This window comes from Bidens hawaiensis, unplaced genomic scaffold (genome assembly GCF_021521415.1).
Source record: "Bidens hawaiensis isolate Kalapana, Puna unplaced genomic scaffold, B.hawaiensis_p1.1 tig00016045_1, whole genome shotgun sequence".
Classification (NCBI taxonomy): Eukaryota; Viridiplantae; Streptophyta; class Magnoliopsida; order Asterales; family Asteraceae; genus Bidens; species Bidens hawaiensis.
Genome location: NW_027492457.1, coordinates 232,012 through 244,912, shown reverse-complemented (window position 1 = coordinate 244,912; position 12,901 = coordinate 232,012). Strand labels below are relative to the sequence as shown.

Below are 12,901 nucleotides of genomic sequence, written 5' to 3'. Positions count from 1 at the left end.
ATAGTTCTTTTAAGATAGCTACTCATTTGTAGCTCTACTTTTAAATTAGACCTTGGATTTGATAATACCGTCGAGCATGGCTTGATCTTATCCACTTCTAGAAGCTCATGACATCATAGTTGATACCATCAACAAAAAACAATGCTATGATATTTTCTACACAATTTCTTTGAAACTCGTATCCATGACCAAGTACAATGATCGTTGTCATGTGTAATGTCGGTCATGAACATCGCATTCATGACAACCTCAAGGGTTAAGCTGGTTGATTTAATACTTTTTTTAACCTATATGTCAAATTATTAGACAGTATTGAATTATTTTGCAATCGGTAGACCCAGAAAATTTGTCATATTTGTATCTTGAGTGACTTGAGAAATATTCATTAGTCCAGAAAGTGGATTTTGAAATGGTTATCTTAGCCTTTATGAGCGGTTTCGATCCAGAAATTTTGTCATATTTGTATCATGGTACTTTTGAGTTCTAACCATCAATTCATCAACACATACACATATGTTTAACACCTAGACCTACCAGGCTACCACTTTTTTATGATATATGATATATAATATATAATATAGTTATATGACATTTTCTAAAACAACGACTAGACAATTACATATTCCTACCGGCCACCCCAAATCTCACTATTTATATATGTCAAATTCAGCATGTAAATACAATCAACACCATCACCTTTCGATCATTGTTTACTTTCAACATTTTCTAGCTGTCTTTTTGGTGAAATGGATAGCGAATGGATCAAAGTGGAGATGGCTTTGGGGTCTAACTCCTTTGCTTATGTGCCTACGACTGATACGGATCAAGTCTTGAAGAGGTAGGTCCCAGCAGAACCCAGTTGAACCCGCAAGACTCACCTTAAAAAGGGACGTCTGCAAAGTTGGACCCGCAAGAATCACCTTAAAGAGGGACGTCTGCGCAAAGACCAACTGGATCCGCAGGACCCACCGTGCTTAGAGAGATGACGTCCTTACGCGCAGTACGCAAGCTGTTCCCGCAGGAAAAGCCTCCCAATGGTGACGTACCCCGCCTGTTCCCGCAGCTGCGGATACTAGCCATCAGGGAAGACTACCCGCACTAACAGCAAGGCTACACGCACAAGGCACTAACTCAAATAATTCAGTAATGTCACCTGAAGAAGGAATGAGCAAGCCGGGAATACTCCCGCCCAAATGAGCCAGTCCGTACGCTACTGGAGGATCTTTTGTACTATACCTGCCAAGGTATGGACAAAAGATCTGACCAAAGCAGCGACAGCACACTGACAACAGTACGACGAGGAGCACGCTCTAGTACTTAATGTCACTATCAGCCACTGCATACTCACCAACCCCTGTCGTGGCACGTACATAGCCTGCAGTTGGTGGAAAAGGAATAGTACACAGCCGGCCATGTCACTATCAGCCGCTGCCTACCCACCAACCACCAGCATGGCACGTGCGTAGCCCACAGTTGGTAGAAAAGGAATATTATACAGCTGGCTGTACCTGCTTGGAAACCTACCTTCGGCTATAAATACTCCAACACCTTGGAACGGTATCATTATCTTATATCTCCATATATTATCTGATATCTACTCTAGCAATTTCTCTTAATATACACTTATATTCGAGAGCAATCTAGTCTGATTCTCACGCCGGAGGGTGGTCACAAGGAGGTACCCCCCCTTCTCAGTGACGATCTCACGGTGTCTGTTTTGCAGGTCATCAGAGGAATAACCATCTTTGCCGGACCTAACCCTCGTGGAAACAACTATTTAACCCCCAGATTATCCGTAATCTGCCCGGGGTCACTTAGTGTTTCTTCATTGGCGCCATCCGTGCATAAAAGCTAGAACTAATTCTTTTTCAGTTTTTTCAAAACTTCTGGAAAGATGGTTAAGGTTACTCCGTTGCCAATGCCAACGAGTGACCAAGAAACTCCGGTAACCACAGACCCCAGCTACTGGGGGGAACACCGGCGAGTACACAAATTTTACGAACACTACCCAGGTTACCCAAGCCGGGGCAAGTGCAGTAAATTTTACGAACACTAACCCGGTTACCCAAGCCGGGGCAAGTGCAGTAAACAATCCTCCCCTGGGAATCATTGATACCCAGGTGGAAAGACGACAGACGAAGCTCCCCCGCCAAACACTTGATCAAGTTAAAGCGTGGGCGGAAGCACGTCAGAAGGAATTCCAAGCTGAGTTGGATGAACGCTTACGTTCACTCCAACAGGCTGACGAATTCGGAAGCACTCGACAACAGCTCAACATGAGCAATGAGTGCGAGTACAGGGACGATGATTCGGAGGAGTCCGACAGCGACGCAAACCCTCGCCATAGGGCGAAAGGGAAGCGTAAGGAAACGGACTTCCAACCAAGAAGGAATTTTGGAGAAACCTTCAAACAAAGGAACGCGGGGGGAAACCCACGTGACTTCTCCAAAACCTTTAGACCGACTGTTGCAAATGAGGGAACGTCCAAGTTTGCAAGGGACATTGCGGAAGCAATCGCCCCGAAGAGTGCTAAACGGATGTCCAACATCGGCACTTATGATGGTATATCTGACCCAGACGATCATTTGAACAGATTCATAGCGGGGGCAACCGTCAGCAATTGGACGGAACCCACGTGGTGTTATATGTTTCAAATGACGCTTGTTGGGGCAGCCAGAGCGTGGTTCGACCGTCTACCGGTCCACCACATCTACGATTGGGCTGACTTCCAGCAAAAGTTCAGCCAACACTTCAGTCAACAAAGAAAGTATACCGAAGAGCAATGGACGATCCTCAACTGCATCCGAGAAGAAGATGAGTCTTTACTAGACTTCATCACGCGCTTCAATTCAAAGAAACTGAGTCTGGGCACCATAAGCGAAGATCTTGTTCGCGCAGCTTTCATCCAAGGCGCCGAATACCCAGAGCTTATCCGCACATTGACGGGTAAAGACGGCATGCCATTCACATGGGATGCCATCATGACAGCAGCTAAACGCTTCGCGGAAACGGAAAAGCAACTGGGTAGAGATCTTCCCCAGAGCACAAACCTCTACACTCAGAAAACAAGAGAAAACAACGTCCTTACCGCCCGACTAAACAAAAAGAGGAAGCTAGGCATTTGGCAGTCAAGGGTAAACTTTGACACCTCATCCGGCTCACACCCTCGGTTAGGCGGAAGGGATAACATGCAGTTGTCGAACCGGAACTCCAGATGGACGCCACTCACCAAAAGCGTCACCGAGATATTCGCCACCGAGAGGCTCCCATGGCCAGAGGCTCCAATTATCCGACAGCGTCCAAACGCTGATCAAAGCAAATCCTGTGACTTCCACAGGACAAAAGGCCACACCACCGAGGAATGCTTAGACTTGAAGGACGTCGTCGAAGCATTTGTCAGAGATGGGAAACTCACGTACCTCGTGGCGCAATGAACGCTGAGCAGGCTAATGCGTGTAGAACCCCAGTTGGGGAAAACACGAATGAAACTGCAGCTTCAATGTTGGAGACTACATACTGCGTAAACAACGAGATTCCGAACCAGGTGCATATCGGCTCGAAAGGCTCGATGACACCCCCATCCCAAGAACATGGAAGAGAGCTCAATTACACAGGTTGCATATAGATCAATTCCAAACTTGTAAAGAAAAGACCCAGAGCCACTTCTAATGGAAATGATTCTCCTTATTACATTGACGCCGATGGTCTTACATTTATACATAAACTTTCCAAACTGATATGCCGGTATTCACCGCATAAATAAGTGGGGAAGTAAGTCGTTGCGTGTGGACGGCGCCAAAACCCGCATAAACACAAAACGGCAAAAATTTCAGAGATGAGGACAACCTTCACGCAGGTCAGTTATAGGTAAAGTTTGGTCATCCCACTAAATGAAAGTGACGGTCCTACCCGCACAATCATGATAGAGGAAACTGAACATTAACTTATTGACAACCGCGCGTCGAAAGGTTTAACTTATTCAAAACACTGATATGCCGGTTTTCACCGCATAAATAAGTGGGGAAGTCGTTGCGTGTGGACGGCGGAAAAACCCGCATAACCACAAAAAACGGCAAAAAATTTCTAACGAAAACCTTCACGCAGGTCAGTTATAGGTAAAGGTTGGTCATCCCACTAAATGAAAGTGACGGTCCTACCCGCACAATCATGATAGAGGAAATTGAACACTAACCTATTGACAACCACGCATCGAACGGTTAACTTATTCAAAACACTTGGAAAATTGCTAAGTTCAACTAAAGTATGCACGAGCGAATCATATATTGTTTATGAGGCAAAACAAGTGCCAAATTAAATTATAATATGCATGAGCGAGTCATATAACGTTTATAAAGCAAGTCATCCAGTGAAAGTGACGGTCCTACCCGCACAAACATTTATATTTCATAAAAAATTCAAACACTACAAGAATGGCCGGGTATCTACCCGCCTACAGAAATATAAATCTATCCTAACGGTGGGAAGGGATCTTAAGGTTCAAACTTCAGGACCACTCCCTCCAAACCCACTTGTACCCGCACCATCAGTTGGCTGTGGCGGTTCAAGGAAAGTCTTGAGAATGGTTAGCCCATCATCAGCAGCAGCAATTTCGTTCACCTTCTCCACCACCGGATGCGGGAAGGCAGAATACTGGTTCACTGCTTGGTCATAGGCAGATTCAGTGTCCACGTCATAAAGAGGGAAGTTGGAAGGCGGGATGCCCTTCTCAACAAACCCCAGACCAAGCAAGAAACCAGCCTTTTCCGCATCCTCATGAGAAGCGTTGAGGGCTGCGCTCATGGCATCGTCATAAGATGTGTTCGTGAAGATCCGATGCACAACCTACAAAAAAAATGTATATGTATCAAAAACTTTTCTAAGTATAAAGAAAAGCGTAAAGACATTATGAAGCTACGCATACCTGCGACAACGTTTCTCGTAAAAGCCATTCCTTGGTGATCAGAGCTTCCTGGAGGGCAGCTTGAGCTTGGTTGCGGGCGCGTTCGGCTTCATTTTTGTTAAGGTTGGCAAGCAACACTTCCTTAGCAGCAGCCTCTTCAACGCCCTTCAGCTTACGCTCGGTGTGGTCAAGCATACCCTTCTGGTCCAAGATCTCTTGGAGCTTTTTGGCATCTTCTAAAGCCAAAGCATCATGAGCCTGCTGAAGCCTCTCTAGTTTGGCTTTAAGCTCCTCATTCTCAGCGCGCAAGGCTCAGCAATGGCTTCAGCTCTGGTGGCCCTCTCGGTCGCGTTCCGCGCAGTTTCCTTAGCCAACCTAAGCTGTTCGTTAACAGCTTGGGTAGCCTTGGAACGGGCCTCGAGCCGGGCCTGAACTTCAACCTCGAGGGCCTTGAAGGCCTTTTCCTTCTCCGCAGCAACGGCGGAAAGTCTCCTGTTCTCCTCCCGGATAGCCCGCGCCTGAGCCACTTCCTGGCTACGCGCCGTCTTTAACTTTTCGTTTTCACGACAAAGCAACTCGACGCGCGGCTGCATCCGGGCAAGGAGAATCCGAAGCTCGTTAGTCAGCCTACCCTCCTGGTAGCTAGACATAGCTTCCCCCAACGCACCACTTGGGGCGGCGTGACGCACCCACTCGACGCAGTCCACAGCCCTCCGAAGGGTTGTTCCTCAGCGGATGTTCCACCGTGGAACATACACCTCATTGGAATCCGACACTGTAAAAACAAAAAACAGTTAGGAAAAGAAAAAAAAAAGGCCAAAATAACACTACGCACCTGTAGAGTCGACAACAGGCCGATAGCCGCCAAACCCATCACCCGAACCTAAGGAATATCCATCCAAGAGGTCAGGCAGATTGGAAGGAGGCAGAGATTGGTTAGAAGCCCCAACCCTGAACATACCTGCTGAATCGACCGGGGACGAGGTAGTCGCCGGTGCCGGAGGCACGGTTGAAGCCGCCGCGGTAGAGACCATCGGAGGTGAACTCACAACCGTGGCCGCCGCTGCGGAAGAGCCCGCAGAAACAATCACCACCGGCTCAGTGAAGGATGCAGTGAATATGGCACTGACAGCCGGCGGAGAGGACGTTACAGTTGGAACAGTTGCCTCAACGGGATGAGCAACTGAACCAATGCTGCAAACAGGCGCAGCTGCCTAGGTCATCGCCTCGGGTAGGTTGACCAAACCTACCGTCATGGGCCCAGAACTGCTCCTTCCCGCATCACTTTGGAATGCGGTTACATCCACGCCTGCATGAAGACAAGATATTAAAAACAATGGCGAAAAGAATTGCGGGTAAATTAATTAAAAAGTACTTACGAGTTTTCTTAATCTTGAAGGTTCTGACGGGCGGGGACGAACCCAATGGAACTGGCCTCTTCACGCCAGTCACCGTCGTAGAACTTGGTCGCGCGGAGGTGGCAGCTGTCTCAACCTCCGAGACAGTTGTCTCACCACCACCAGGGTTCCCCGCCACCTCCTCACTTTCGGTCTCCGAGTCAGACCGGTTCCCCTGATCGGCAGTGGAGGCAACCTTCGCCTTGCCCTTCACGCCGGCAGCTTTCTTCTTCCTCACGAAGAAAGGACCGTCTGCGGATTCCTCATCAGAAGATGACAAAATTAGAGAAACTCCAGCAGAGGTTTGAGCATGAAGAGGGCGAGGGTTAATGAAACCCTTACATGGCCGCGTGGCGCTCAGAATTTCGTGGCCTGGCGGGTAGACCTCCACAAACCGATCCGCCGTTTGCTCCAAGATGGGCAACTCGTTCTCGTCGAGAGCACGAGTACCCAACCGAGCGGGACCACCGCTCTCATGCGGTTGCAGAAGCGACTGCAAATTGTTCCCATCTGAAAATAAACAGAAAAGCAGTTAGAAGAAAAACCCTAAATCAGCAAAAAGAGATGGAGCATACCATGGGGAATAGAATTCGAACCGTATTCAAGAACGATGGGAATCTGTGGCGCCTCTGCCCCAGCATCCTTCCATACCCGGCTCATCCCAAGCATCACCATCCCAGACTCCGCAAAGCGATAAACCGGAGTCTGGATCCGGGAGATCTTGGTAAACCATTCCGCCTCCTGGTAGTTGGAGGCGTGAAGGTTCGGGAGTGCTCTCCCGTTCTTGAAAGTCATCCCTATGGGGACGACACGGGCAGAGATATAGAAGAACTCCCGCTTCCAAGACCGAAGACTGCGCTCGGTAGCACAGATCTTCAAACCCTTGATCCGAGTAATCAGGGTATACCAGCCCTGAATGCACCTCCAGGAGTAGAAGGTCATCAGGCGGTCGACGCGAGGCTCAACGCCCAATGTGGCACACCCATTCAAAGTGGCGAACCTTTGCGATCGCCATCGGGTGCACCTCCGTCAAATCTACACCGTGTTTCTCCAGAACACGGTACACAAACTTCGTCAATGGGAACCTGAAATTCCCATAAATGAAGAATGCAGCATATACCCCTATCTTTCCCTTGGGGGCATCGTACACCGTCTGGTGAGGCTCAGGAAACTCAGGCTCGAAAGGCTCGAGCATGAACTTCTTGACGATGTAGTGATACAGGTCGACGGAAAGAGCACACTGGCACTCGCCAGCAGTACTCTTATCGTCCTTGTCAGACGCTGACATCGGGTTCTCCGTGTACACGTCAGACTCCTCGGCAGTAGCCTCAGGATCATGAGTAGAAGACATCTTGGAGGTATGAAAGAGCGATTTCAGGAGAATGCTCGACGGAAAAGTTAAGAGTATTCGCCGGAAATCGCTTAGAAGAAGAAGTGAAACTGTGAGTTGAGATGCATCCTCTCCTCCCTTTATATACTCATCGCAATGAATGCGATGAATTTAATGCGGAGGAGAGAGGAAAGCGCAGGTGCAATGAAACTATGACACGTGGAAAGAGCACGCTGGCAACAGCTGTTGACAGGACGCGTGCCGTAAACTTCGCGCCTACGCGCCCGAAAACTCGCGCCCACGCGCCTGAAAAAGCGTCTAGAATGACCATATACTGTCACGTCGCCATAACTTCATGCACGTCCTGAAACTGTCAGAAGAAACCGTCACACCACGCTGACGTCCCTTCAACAGTTGGACTGTTCTTATCCTTTCACCAACTCTTCGAATTTCAAAAAGATTCAAAAATAAGAGGGAATACACCCCCTTACCTTGGCAACCAAGTAACTATAAGACGGGTGCGGGTACAGTGTCAAGGCAAAACCCTTCACATACTTAGCACACGCAGGGAATTGAAGCCAAGAATACCTTGGCAACCAAGTAACTATAAGACTGGTGCGGGTACAGTGTCAAGGCAAAACCCTTCACATACTTAGCACCCGCAGGGAATTGAAGCCAAGAATACCTTGGAAGTAAAGTGACTATAAGACGAGTGCGGGTACAGTGTCAAGGCGAAACCCTTCACATACTTAGCACTCGCAGGGAATTGAAACCAAGAAGGATCTTTTGGGCCATGCTTGTGGAAAGGGATATAACATCCCCGCATAGCGGGAACATTGAGAACTAGATTGTTTGATGCTCCAAGATGGAATTGGTTGTTTAAACATAATTGATCACTATGTCTAAAACTACCAAAACCTCGTGGAGAACCTATACAACTGAAACTCAACGCACCTGACTTGCGAGGAGGTTACACTCCTACCCGCATCATACCCAAAGATCAAGCAGAAAAGTGGGAAATTCTGCGTGACATTAGGAAACCCGCGGGAAGAATCCCCACGGAGAACCTTAAAACTAAATCCTTTTCGAAACCCCTTGCTTAAGTCCAAAAGTTCACCTCACTTATTAACAATTCATGAGAAGAACATTGGACTGGGGGGACTTGAAGAGGTAGGTCCCAGCAGAACCCAGTTGGACCCGCAAGACTCACCTTAAAGAGGGACGTCTGCAAAGTTGGACCCGCAAGAATCACCTTAAAGAGGGACGTCTGCACAAAGACCAACTGGATCCGCAGGACCCACCGTGCTCAGATAGATGACGTCTTTACGCGCAGTACGCAAGCTGTTCCCGCAGGAAAAGCCTCCCAATGGTGACGTACCCCGCCTGTTCCCGCAGCTGCGGATACTAGCCATCAGGGAAGACTACCCGCACTAACAGCAAGGCTACACGCACAAGGCACTAACTCAAATAATTCAGTAATGTCACCTGAAGAAGGAATGAGCAAGCCGGGAATACTCCCGCCCAAATGAGCCAGTCCGTACGCTACTGGAGGATCTTTTGTACTATACCTGCCAAGGTATGGACAAAAGATCTGACCAAAGCAGCGACAGCTCACTGACAACAGTACGACGAGGAGCACGCTCCAGTACTTAATGTCACTATCAGCCACTGCCTACTCACCAACCCCTGTCGTGGCACGTACATAGCCTGCAGTTGGTTGAAAGGGAATAGTACACAGCCGGCCATGTCACTATCAGCCGCTGCCTACCCACCAACCACCAGCATGGCACGTGCGTAGCCCACAGTTGGTAGAAAAGGAATATTATACAGCTGGCTGTACCTGCTTGGAAACCCACCTTCGGCTATAAATACTCCAACACCTTGGAACGGTATCATTATCTTATATCTCCATATATTATTTGATATCTGCTCTAGCAATTTCTCTTAATATACACTTATATTCGAGAGCAATCTAGTCTGATTCTCACGCCGGAGGGTGGTCACAAGGAGGTACCCCCCCCTTCTCAGTGACGAGCTCACGGTGTCTGTTTTGCAGGTCATCAGAGGAATAACCATCTTTGCCGGACCTAACCCTTGTGGAAACATCTATTTAACCCCCAGATTATCCGTAATCTGCCCGGGGTCACTTAGTGTTTCTTCACGTCTCGCCTTCGCAACCGATCCCCGGAGCTTCTGTGGCATCGTCTTCAACCTCACACTTGTCTAGAAGTTCAAGTAGATCTTCAAGTTCTAAGGTTTCTTCTCAAAATTCGAATTCTGTTTCATAATCTTGATTGATTAATTTACACTTGATTTTTGGTATTTCATCATCCATATTGAACATTAAGTATGCGTCATGACGTGTAATAAAGCTAATCCATTTTGACCAAGATTAAAATACAAAGGGTTTCAAAAACCCTCAAAAAATTTAATAACTTAAAATATAAATAAAAAGCGCAAAAAGTAAAATAACTAAACAGTTTTTCTTGTCGTCCTCGTTCATTAAAAAACTCGTTTTGTCCCGGTTCAGGTTCGGTTTTCTTGGTTCAATTTTGCTCTTTTTTGTTTCGGTATCTATTTGATTTCAATGTTTTCAGTTTTTGTTTGGTTTCGATTTCTCGGTTTCTATCGGTTTAGGATGGGTATGGGTCAAGATGGGTAAAGTTAACCCATCTTGAACAACAAAGGGTTTCAAAAATACCTTAAAAAATATTCAAAAAAATTAATAAAAAAATAATATATCAAATTATAAATTGAAAACGCAAAAAGTAAAATAACTAAAATGTTTCCCTCATCTTCCTCGTTCAACTAAAATATCTCGGTTATGTCTCGGTTCAGGTTCGGTTTTTTCAGGTTTTTTCCGGTTCGTTTTTGCTTCTTTTTTTTTTTTATTTCGGTATCTATTCGGTTTCGATTTCTGGGTTTCTATTCGGTTCGTGAGTTTTGTTTGAAATAAATTTGGATGGAGCTTATTTAATTTAGTCAATTCTAACCCATAAACAAACTCATTCTAATCCATAACCAAAAGTTACTATCATTTTCTCACTCCCTAAATACAACCATAGAGACATGTTAAAAATTTTGAAGCAGAATATGATACGGAACCTATTTGGATTCAATATATAAAAGTCAATTCAAATTCGAAAATTCGAATAATGAGCATCTTTGTCCATATAAACTTTGTCCTTGTAAATTATATAACCTTTTTTTCTATGACTTGAATTTTAATTTTGACTATGCAGATATGTGCAATATGTTTATCCTCAATGAAACTTGGTGAAGCCATATTCACATCAGAGTGTGCACATTCATTCCATTTTCATTGCATTGCTTCAAATGCCAAACATGGAAACCAAATATGTCCGGTTTGTCGAGCAAATTGGAAACAAGTTCCACTGCAAGCTTCAACCGGTACCCAAAATTCGTCACAAGATAATCCAGTAACTCGTCGGCCTTTGCCACGGCTTAACTCCAACCGCCACACTCCCACTGCAAATTCACCAACCAACGAGCCTGTCATGTTCGACGATGACGAACCCTTGGGTCTGCATACTTCAAGCACGAATAATAATACATCCCACGGGTCATCAAAGGTGTTACTCAAAACATACACCGAGCTTCCGGCTGTGCCACGGTTCAGTAACGTTGAAGATTTTGTGATTTTGATCCATTTGAAAGCTCCTGTTTCGACTTCTGCACGGGCTCCAGTGGATCTTGTGACTGTTCTTGATATTAGTGGTAGTATGGCGGGTACAAAGTTGGCGTTGCTTAAACGGGCCATGGGTTTTGTGATACAGAATCTTGGACCGGCTGATCGGTTGTCGGTGATCGTGTTTTCTTCCACTGCCCGACGCCTGTTTCCGCTAAGGAAAATGTCGGATGCTGGGAAGCAACACGCGCTCCAAGCTGTTAATTCGTTGGTGGCAAATGGTGGGACGAATATAGCCGAAGGGCTGAGAAAAGGCGGTAAAGTGATGAAAGACCGCCGGGAGAAAAACCCCGTGGCGAGTATAATTTTATTATCCGACGGGCGGGATAATTATAGTTTTGATGGCCGAACAAACCACCATTTTCGTTTTCCAGAAGGTATTGATGTTTCGGTACATGCTTTTGGGTTTGGGAAAGACCATGATGCTTCGTTAATGCACTCGATTTCCGAGATTTCAGGTGGGACGTTTTCGTTTATTGAGACCGAAACTGTAATCCAAGATGCGTTCGCTCAGTGTATCGGTGGACTCTTGAGTGTAGTGGTCAAAGGTTTGCGAGTGATAGTTGAAAGTGCGAACCGGAGCATTGGGATTCAATCTCTAAAAACCGGTAGTTATACGAGCCATTTGACAGCCGATAGGAAGTCGGAGCGTATAGAGGTCGGGGATTTGTATGCTGATGAAGTACGGGATTTTCTTGTCTCAGTCAACGTCCCGAAGTAGACGGAGTTGACTTTTTGCGTTGTGACCTTGTTATTGAAGGTGCATTGTTGTTATACCGATCCGATGACTAATGGGACGGTGAATTTAGTGAGCGAAAATGTTACAATCGAAAGACCGGAAAGTGTTGGTAATGAAAATGTTGTTTCAATTGAAGTTGACCGACAAAGAAACCGGTTACAGTCAGCAGAAGCCATGTCACAAGCAAGAGCCGCAGCCGAAGAAGGTGATCTGACGCGTGCGGTTAGTATACTCGAGAACTTCAGGAATGTTCTCGCTGGAACCGTATCAGCTAGATCCAGAGATAGTCTCTGTATCGTACTAGATGCGGAACTCAAGGAAATGCAAGACAGAATGGTAAGTGCGGATATGTATGAGCATTCGGGAAGAGCTTATGTGTTATCTGGCCTAAGCTCACACGCCTCGCAAAGAGCCACAACTCGTGGGAAACCGGCCAATGGTTTTAGCCTAGTTCAAGCTTATCAAACTCCATTGATGACCGAGATGCTAACTCGGTCCCAGGCTGATCCTTTACAACCCGCTCGGTCATTAGAAGCGCAACCTGCTAGACCAAGTTAACGCTTATCGACTACTGTGTTCGAATTCATGATTGTTGTAACATATTACTAAGCCTATTGTGATTTTATAGCATATATTGTATAATACAGGAACTATAGTGTAAATATTTACTTTTCCCTTGCATTGATTGTACTATTATTTATACGTGAGCAATACATAAAACCTAGTCAGGGAATTCCACAAACATCGATCGAAAACCCTATAAACCAATACTAGTATTGGTTTCGATAATATCGGTACCACGACCAATGCAATCAGGTTGGAATCG

At 46.3% G+C, this 12,901-nt stretch overlaps 1 pseudogene; it reads left to right on the top strand.

Annotated features, from left to right (window-relative positions):
• Window positions 1-7,633: 7,633 nt before the first annotated feature.
• On the top strand, window positions 7,634-12,633 carry LOC143550533 (E3 ubiquitin-protein ligase WAV3-like; annotated as a pseudogene).
• The last annotated feature ends 268 nt before the right edge of the window (window positions 12,634-12,901 follow it).